The sequence below is a fragment of the Poecilia reticulata genome, linkage group LG4, assembly GCF_000633615.1.
Source record: "Poecilia reticulata strain Guanapo linkage group LG4, Guppy_female_1.0+MT, whole genome shotgun sequence".
NCBI classification, from domain to species: domain Eukaryota; kingdom Metazoa; phylum Chordata; class Actinopteri; order Cyprinodontiformes; family Poeciliidae; genus Poecilia; species Poecilia reticulata.
The window spans coordinates 1,420,269-1,430,347 of NC_024334.1; positions in this window are offsets into that span (position 1 = coordinate 1,420,269).

Consider the following 10,079-nt stretch of genomic DNA (forward strand, 5'->3'; position numbering starts at 1 on the left):
TTTTAAACCTGTTCTTTCTGCATTTGGGCACCTGGTGGCGCACTTGAGCTGTTTTAAAAACTCCTGCCATACCTGTGCTGAGTTTGGAAACCAGTGAATGCCTGTACAGTTATGGCAGAAGAATTTTTTGTGAAATATGTTTTGAAAAAAACAAATTTTTTTCAAAACATCTGGATCCGTCACAGCATCATGATACCATTTGGCCAACGGCTCAGTGATGAAACAACTTCACATAAGCTGTTTCTCTTATTAGAAAAACACATTCCATCATATGACATAAAAAATAGAACAATTCTCATGAACGCAGGACATTATGTGAAAATCCTATAATTTTTTTTAAGCCTGAAAAGTAATAAATTTAGGTGCCCTAAGATATGCACTCAAATTTGAAATGCCAAAAAGTACCAGTTATAAACAGGGGGAAAAAAAGCTACTATACTGGAAACGAACCATTGGAGAAGTTCATGTTCTGCATGTCTTGGTTTCCATGGCGATACATGTCTTGGAAGTCTGAAGAAATCCAGAGGAAGTATGAAGTTTGACAACAGAAGAGTAATTTAAAGTTTTAAGTTCTTCCAACAGCCAGGCACAGCCTGGTGATTTTAAAGAAAACGTGATAAGAAAGTGACTTAAGGATGGATTTTTTTCAGCAGGTGGTAAACAAACAAAAACATTAGAAGAAATAATTCTTTACTGTCCCACCATGGAGAAATATATGTGCAATAGCAGTAAAGCGACATGCAATCAAAGCAAGTAGACTCACACAAAGAATATAAAAATATATAAAAACAGAATAAAAATAAAAATAGTATGGACATTGCAAAGTAAAGGAAAATGATCTCCAACTGAACAACAGACGGCAGTTCATGATGTTCCAGTTCTTATTAATCAATACTCTTCACCAAAAGTGTTTTTGCCTCAATTCAAACGAATTTGGGTTTTGCAATTTTCTTGAAGTTTATTCCAAATTAGAGGAGTTTAAAATCTGAATGCTGTTTCTTCAAGTCAGGTTCTGGTTCTGAAGATTCAGAAAAGACGTGAACCAGAAAACATGACACCTTAGGTACTAATGAGACGAGAACTGGCCACCATCGTGTTTAAAATTAGAAAGTGCCTGTTTAGAATGTATATTAGGCATCAAACATAATTTTCCAGGTTTCCAGGTATTTCTATAGACACTGGAGTAAAAGTAATGGTTTTCCAAGTGTTGAAAAAGTTTCTCTTTTGCAACAGTTTAGTGATCAGAAGAATTCCTGCCGTATCTGTCATCACAGGTTGACATGAAGTGGTGGTAAATATGCTTCTGATAAAATTCCAGCCTCCGGGTATGTGCCTGGCCTTGTCTACCTGGGCCTGCTCCACTGCGGCGGCGGCGGCTGTGATTTTTATCAGCCATATTTACGAACAAATAACTCTCCCTCCGTGGAGCGGCGACCGGCGGCGAGGCCGCGGTGGGAATTAATCATCTCCGTGTCAGTCTCGGAGCTGGAAATTTCCCAGATGGATGCTTTGAAAAGGGACGTGGCCCAGAGTGCTGTGTTTTCTCCTGGTGGTGAATTGTTACTGTCTTTGATATAATACCCAGTGCATTCTTTGACTGTAGCCTCTTTGTTTAGTAGAGATCAAGTCACAAGAGGAAAGCATTTCCACCCTCCTGGACGTTACACATGACTGACCTTTTCTTCCATGTTAGGAAGAGAACGTCTTGGTCTTCTGTCCCACTTACAAAAACTGAAAGTAAGTGAATTTTTGAAAATGTGGAATCACTTGATTGAAAGCGACTGCGGGTTGTTTGCTAAATTGAAATGAATTTCCATACACTGGGAGCTGTTTCTTTGCTCCCCAAGGGGCTGTGAAATATGTGAGTCAGACATGTTTTGTTACTCTGACACATTTACTGGAAGGTCAGGACCTCACGATCTCCTCTGAGTATTCAGGGATCTTCACTGAACTGGCTGCCAGCAGCTGCCACTGTCTGACTTACGGCATTGTCACACAGTTCGCACAATGTTGCAGCTTTTCCTCGTCTAAGAAAACCGATTCAATAGCTACTTTTCTATTTTATTTCATTTAAAAACATACTTGTTTGTGTGTAAGGGTTCAATGTTAGGATTCAGTAGCTAGTTTTCCATTTTCTTACATTTAAAAACATATTTTTTTGCGTGTTACTGATTATTATAAAGTAATACTAACCTCAGCTAGTCATCCAGCATTTGATTTCTGTTTTTAGGTTTTTAAATAAAGAAAACACAAATTTCAACAGTTCTGAAAAAAAAAAAGAAGGATAAAATGGAAACATTTTTTTCTATGGAATGTGGATACCTGTGGAAATGATGTAAAGGAAACAAAATTTCCAACCTAATAAAAAAAATAATACCGTTATGGATATTTAATAATAAAGATAGAGCTACTGCTATAACCTGCTTTTGTTATTACATTTAAAAACATTAGTTGGTTCTTTATCATTTTTCAAGTTCCAAAGAAAAATCAGGATACCAATGTCTAAGTCTGCAGTTGTGCCAAACTTTTTTTATTATTATTATTTTTTGGATATTGATCTGTGAGATGTTCAACACGTGGGATATTTCTTCACTTCTTCAAACTTCTTCATAACTTTATCCCTGAACTTGTCCTGGTTTCCATGATGCTGTTACTTGAACTACAGTGTGAAAGGGAAGCGCTGCTGGAAACAAATCCATGGCCCACTCTGATTTATTTTTAGTGAAAACTAGCTATCAGGTTCCTTCTGGTGTGTTTTCGTTCAGCTTATGTTTAGCCGTGTTTGCACACATCTCAAACAGCTTCACTCATTCTACGCTGTTGTCTTGTGGTAAACAGTTGTTTTCCACACCAGCACTCTGCTTGACGGTGGTGAAACAGGTGCTTGGGAGAAAGCTAACTCTCTGTGGACCAGGAAACAAATATTTTCCCTCTCTATGTATTTTTTTTTCTTGGATAAATGCAACACATTCCACAATCATTGAGACTCTTGATAAATATGTAAAAAAAAAAGTCTAATCGAACAGAACTTAAATCTCCTTCTGTAACATTTCACAGGGTTGCAGCAAACACATCGATCTCTGACTGTTCATCAGTGCCGTGTTTTCTCATATGTTCTCCTCTCCTCTCTGCTCACTTCACAGTTCCTCCATACAAATTAGGTCTGCAAGTGGAGATGGTATGGAGTTGATGTTGTGTCTGGTAAAGAATTTCTGTGTTGTGTTGACCATGTTTTGGGTGATCTGTGCAGTTAAAAGACCCCATGATTAACCATTTTATCCCCTGGCAGAGGTCAGGCCCACAGCATCACAGATCCTCCACCATACTTCATTTAAATTCAGTTTATTTACCTAGCATCAATTCACAATGCATGTCATCTCAAGGAAGTTTGACTGCATGCAGCATTCACATCTTTAACTGGAAGAAACCTCCAGCAGCACAACAAGAACCAGGCTCAGTGTGAATGGCAATCCACCACAACACACACAAAAAAGAAACAGAAGCACTGATCTAGAACTACTTTCTATGTGAAAGAAAAGTAAAAAGCTTAAGGTAGCAGCAGCTCCTTTAGTGGCTTTGAGAGTAACATGAAACAAATCAGCTCTGAGCCGGTCGCAAAATCCATAGGATGAAAGAGAGCTCATACAGTCAGGCACAGCAAAAGCTCAGACAGAGTTAAACACTGGAAGACGGGGCCAGGTGTGTGATCTGTAGAAGATCGACTGAGCTGCTGGCAGCAGCAGCAGCTCAGTCGATGCCTCCAAGCAGCTAAACACAACTACGAACCACAGGTAGCTTCTGTGAAGAGTAAGAAACAGAAAGAGAAAGTTGAAAGTTGAAATAACGGCAAATAATGCAAAATCGGAGCGAAAGACACTTTTTATTGTTTGAGTGGAAATTTCCAATCTGTGGTCAGACAGAAACATAATACTGCAAATCGCAGGAACATTGCGGTGCAGGCTGCTGATTGCAGCTGAATATTTCCAAACCCTTCCTCGTCTTTGATGCTGACGTGAAAAGTTTGACTTTTCCATACCACCCAGGTTCATCTGGGATGTACATTAAGCTTGAAGTAGCGACAAAGTAATGATTAAACAGTAGCTGCAAACAGTAATTAACAGGAGTGTGTGTGTGTGTGGAGAACAAGAGACAAGGTTTCATATTTCAAAAAAATCAAGAAGAATGAACAGTTTATATCATATCCATCTGTCAGAGAAAGTGCTTAAGGTAAAAGAAAGCTCTGGATTTGCCTGGAGGAATGGAAAACCTTCAATGCCTATAACCACAACATACCAACACTGTAGAAAACACTAAAGGAAAATAAGAGAGTGTGCAGTTTTCACACAGAAGGTATTTATGTAATTACACAGACGTCACTCAGGGAAATGTTCGTACTATTTCATTCTCTGATAATGGAGAACAGTAGCGAGCGGCAAGAAGTCTGACCTCTTTTCACGATAAACATGTCAGCGGCTGTCTCTTGATAATGATATGGACCAGACACAGACAGCCCAGGCTCTCTGGGTGTGTGTGTGTGTGTGTGCGTGCGTGCGTGCGTGCGTGCGTGCGTGCGTGTGTGTGTGTGTGTGCATTTGATTTAGCCTTTGGGACACATTTAACTGGTCAGGAATGGAGATGATACTATCTGTGTGAATTCTGTTATCTAGACCCTTGTCCTGTGATTGTACCTATAAAATAAATGAAGGCTCTGTGAAGCGTGAGTACAGTACGCTGACTTTAAGTTTAAAAGTTTTTACGTTAGAATAATCAAACAGACCTCAAATCATCATAGTAAAGCCTCACAACTTAAAAAAAAACAGTACATATATGTCAATATTACACAGTGTCAAAAATGAACTAACTAATGCAATAAATTCAGTAGCTTCTAGAACCACATTCTAGGATTACTTAAAGTTTTGAGGGGTGACTTTGTTAGTAACTTAAAAAAAACGTTAAAAAAAAAAGCTTGTCTCTTTATGAAGATGTGAAGTATTTAGATTAAAAAAGTAAAAACAATCCCTCTCATTATTCAGATATGCAGCATATCAAAATTATTTTGGCAATTCTACCTGTGCTAATACAGAGGAGGTTTAGTCTGATTTAATGGGCCTGTAAGGAATAAAATGACTATTTCTGTAGTGGTCCCTTATTTTGTTTGAAATGTCTTTTTATGCATTTTATGTAAGGATTTAATTTTAGCTGTTGTAACATCTAGAAAGTGATTTGATTGTAGATTTGTTAATTAACTCAATTTCAGCCTTCAGTTGTCAGACTCCCATGCATTTATGCATGGGATCATGCATTTATAGAAGAGTTCAACCAACATACACTCAAAGTTAATATAATATATAAAACAAAAGATATATAAAGTTTAATGATTTGGACATAAATCATGTTCAAATCATTTAGCTTCCATCATCATTACAAGATCATGATATTCATAACAAAACAAGCGATAATAATAACTAAAAAAAAGATGGCAAATATCAACAGGGATGTAAAAAATGACAGCAGAAAAGTGATCTGAAATTAGAAAAATTGAGTAAATAAAAACAGGGATGTAAACTCTTTACATGAGTTCATGAGTTTGAGTTTGTTGGAAGAGATGATTGTTATAAAGTCTATAACCTGCTGAGAGGAAAGATCCGAAATAATAATAATTTCTGGAGGCAAAATATAGTCATTGACAAATAAAGTCCCAAAAGCTAAAATAAGATACTAATCTAAAGTGTTCAACAATAAAATTGATGTATCTTTTCTGTTTCGCTTCAATTTGTCATCTCAGAAATGTAGCAGCATTTCACAAGTTGCTATGCCAATATTAAAACCAGAACAATGATCTCTTAAGTACCTATTCTCTGTACAAATGGATTTTCTATCCTCATGATAATTAACTGACTTGTTTCTGGCAGCAGCAGTATAAAAGAGTTCCCACTTATAAAGTATTTGTCTCTAAAAACATTGTAAAAGCTACAATAAAATTACAAAAGAATTTAACAAGACATTTCTGGGGATAAAATGAAAGTAGGCCAAATTGGAGATCCTTTAGATTATGCACGAGCAGCAAAATGGAGGTGAATGAGAAGAATGCCTCTCTCAAGAATTTAGAGCAGCAAGCTTTTGGCACGGCTAATCTGACAAGGATCCTCCAGCCTAATTTATACCCTGAGAAAGGCTTGTGTCCACAGGCATAAATTTAGCTGCGGTGTGCTCTGAGAAATAAAAAAAAAAACAAAAAAACAGAGCCCATAAACAACCTGGGAAAGACTTGGGGAACAATGGGCAACCATCAGGAGGAGAGCCCCAACAGCTGCAAAGCCCCAAGTCCCAACATGCACTTACAGACGCATAAATGTGCACCATGTTCACAATTGCACACTGATTCCTTTTATTTTCTTCTTTCTTGCTCTCTCTTTTACACACACACACACTCGCGCGTGCGCACACACACACACTGCTCTCTACCACGTACATTGCCTGACCACGCCATCTGAAAGGGGCCAGCCAAGCAGATGTTCTGCTTCTGCTCGCACAAAGAACACAAGTGAATGATGGAAGAAAAAACAGGGAAATAAAAGAGGCTAAGAAGCTTATCTTTATTTCTTTTCATTGCACATTAGATTTCTCACAGCAGAGATCTGAGTCAGGTTTGCTGTGAGAAAAGAAATCTTGATTTATATTAACTTCTGTATCTCTCATCCAGTTCAGTAAATACTCTTATTTGTTCTGCGTTCTCTGATGTTCCATAAACTAACCTGGGTCCATATTCTCAAAGAACTGTAGCTCCTGGTGACATCACCTTAAGAAAAGTCTCATATTCTCAAAGTTTCTTCTAATAGTGCAACAGATTAGTTGAATATTTCAGCAAAAGGCCCTAATTTCACACCTTAATCTGATATTCTTTACTGTTTTATTTAAAAACAAAAAACTGTTAGACACTGAAAAATTCAGGATGACCACAAGGGAAAATGTATAGTTGCACTACAATTTCAAATATTTATCACAGATTTGTGATACCTGCATATGCCAATAAACGGCAGAAAAATGGCAGCCATTTTGGGAAAGTGGGTTTCATCCTGTGGCTAATGGGAAATATGAAAAACGTACGACCTGAGGGGTGAGCATACAAACTTTTCTGCTGTTGAGGAGGACTTTTAGTGAGCCTAAACAAGTAACATTTGGAAAAGATAAATATTCTTTCTAAACTGGATGGAGCTGTGCCAACAGCAATAAGTGCTCCTTTGTCTTGTTTGGTTTTCGCATCTTTCACTTCCACATTTTATATTGATCATTGTGCTTAACGTTGTTGCAAGTTGTATCTCTGCAAAGGACGTAAAGATATCTTCAGAATGTAATTACTCCTGCACCGTGTAGCGTTTGGCATATTTTTCTCTGATTCTGTCGCCTTACCCCTGACGCCCCCACCGTCCCTCCTGCTTTCCCTTTCCCCTCTTTCAGACACAAAAGCACAACACACCACAGCCTGCAGGTTTTGACCTGTGAATAACTGCCCAGACAAGGTCTAGTCAGAAAGTCGGGGAGGCAGGGGAAGGATTCAGGGCCGACATGGCTCCTGCAGGCCAATAACAGATGCTTATCGTGTTTGACTGGGAGTGGAGCAGTGGGAGTGAAGGGCCCTGTCGATACACTGCTTTGATTATAAATGCCCCTTAATCACAGGGTGTTTTCTCCCACTTGAAAAATGTGGAGAGGCTCATGATGAAATCAGATTCAGTCCAAGTGTGTGTAGGTGTTTAAGTATACTACTGTATGTGTGTTTAACAGGGAAGGGATTAGGCTGCGCATGTGCACTCATACACCCACTGCAGCTTCCCAGCAGTTCATCTTCTTGCACATTCCAACAAGAGGCAACAGCAAACAAACAGTTTAAGGTTCAAGTGAAACATGCTCCATTTTGTTCTCCACCTTCTTCTACGGTGTCGGCGCTACAAGCACAGACACACACTGTACATAGGTGAGGTTAGAGATGCAAGGTCACGAAAGGAGAGGATTACTCAAGATTTATTTCAGATAAAACTCCAGTGATCCATAACTGGAACAGTCGGCGCTTCTGTGCTGCCGTTGTCGCTGAATGGGATGAAACATGTCCTTTGTGTGCGTAATAATGAAGATGAAACAATGACTTGGCTAATTCCATGTGACAGACATAATCTTTATCCTTTGGAAAAAGAGTAAGAGTGGTATGTGGAATGAATAGTTAACCCCCATCCTCCTTATTGTTTCCTGCTGAGACAGACATTTTTCTCTTCTCTCAGCAGAGCGTAAGCACATATTTCCCCCTGAGATGGAGATTGTTCTCACTGCGGTTTGCTGAAATGCATTAGCAGCTACAAGTGAAGGTGGTAATTTGAAGTCCTGACTCAACTGCTCCCACTCCAATTTTAATTCAAGCTTCAGGGAGCGAGATGAGCGGAGGTTTAGTGGAATAACGTCCATCTGTTCTTCTGCTGACAGAATTATACTGGCTGGGAGGCTTAAAATCTTTTAAACAGATTGTTACTGTAAAAGAGCCATGTAACGTGAAAAGATGGGTGAAAAGACATTAGTAACATTTGCAACTCAACTACCCTCCATTTAAATGAATCATCTGCAGAGTGAATCTTTTCATCGATTCATTGCTTTTCCTGGTCAAAGGTCACTAATATCTTTGCTGAAAAGCTTTTTAGACTTAAACTTTCAAGTCACAGTTTCAGTGTGCTAAAAAATAGTTTTTTTCTAAATAAATATATTCATATGTATTCCTTTTAGTTGTTTCTAAATCTCCTGACATTTTTTTCACACTGTAGTCAAATCCAGTTTTATCATTTGATAAAAAAAGCTCATTGCATAAGAAAATAATCTGGCTAATCACACAAAATAGAAGGTGGGTAGAAATTAGGTTATTGGTTCCATATTATAATTTTAGAGTGAGATATAGTTGAAACTGGATAAAAAGAAAAAAATGTTCTCATTGTGACATAAAATCATAATTGTTTTTGTTCGTTGACAATAATATATATAATATATAATATGCCTTTTTCTAAAGAGATCAAAATGTCTGTAAACAGTTTGAGGAAACCTGGGTGATGATGTCACAGCTTTGTAAGCTAAGGTCAATTCCAAATATTACATGTAAATGTTAGCCCACATGTGGATGTATTTTACAACCAAACCTCAAACACACTTCTTCCCTATGACATCATGAGAAAAAGAAATATATAGGTGAATTACATACCTCCACAAGTCTGATTTGTTCCTGGGTACAGTTTCCAGATGTCTGAGGTTGTCACCTTCATCTTCAAAATAAAACCTGAAAGTACATTCCACATAAAACTAGGAGTCCTTGATTCAATGGTTGGGTCATTACAAAAAAAAAAAAACTAGTTATCAAAATCTGTCAAGCAAATTTTATACATTTCTTCAGGATTCATCAGCTTCTCCCAGTGAATTTCACTTTTCAATGATGATATTGTTAACAGTTGTGCCCATGTTTCTAATGTTTGTTGTAAGTTTGTACTTTGCTTTTGCAGTAAAACTGAAGCATTTTTACTGCATATCTGCAGTACTGCAAGCATTTTACATATGTGAAGCAAATGTATTATGCATTAGAATGACAGTGTGATCTGTCATAATGAAAACACAACTATTTGACTACCTTGTTCATAAACAACGGTGTCAGAACTTTTCACTTTGACGACACTGACTTTTTCATTGATATGAATATTTACTTTTGAGGAAAAAAACTATCTGTGTCAGAAATTGATAAGCTCTTGCAGCTTATTTACCAGATTTTGCAGTTTGTACTGTTTTTAAAAATATAACTAGCCGTTGCGCAAATTTGTAATGTGAGATAGATAGATAGATAGATAGATAGATAGATAGATAGATAGATAGATAGATAGATAGATAGATAGGTAGGTAGGTAGGTAGGTAGGTAGGTAGGTAGGTAGGTAGGTAGGTAGGTAGGCAGGCAGGCAGGCAGGCAGGCAGGCAGGCAGGCAGGCAGGCAGACAGACAGACAGACAGACAGACAGACAGACAGACAGACAGACAGACAGACAGACAGACAGACAGACAGA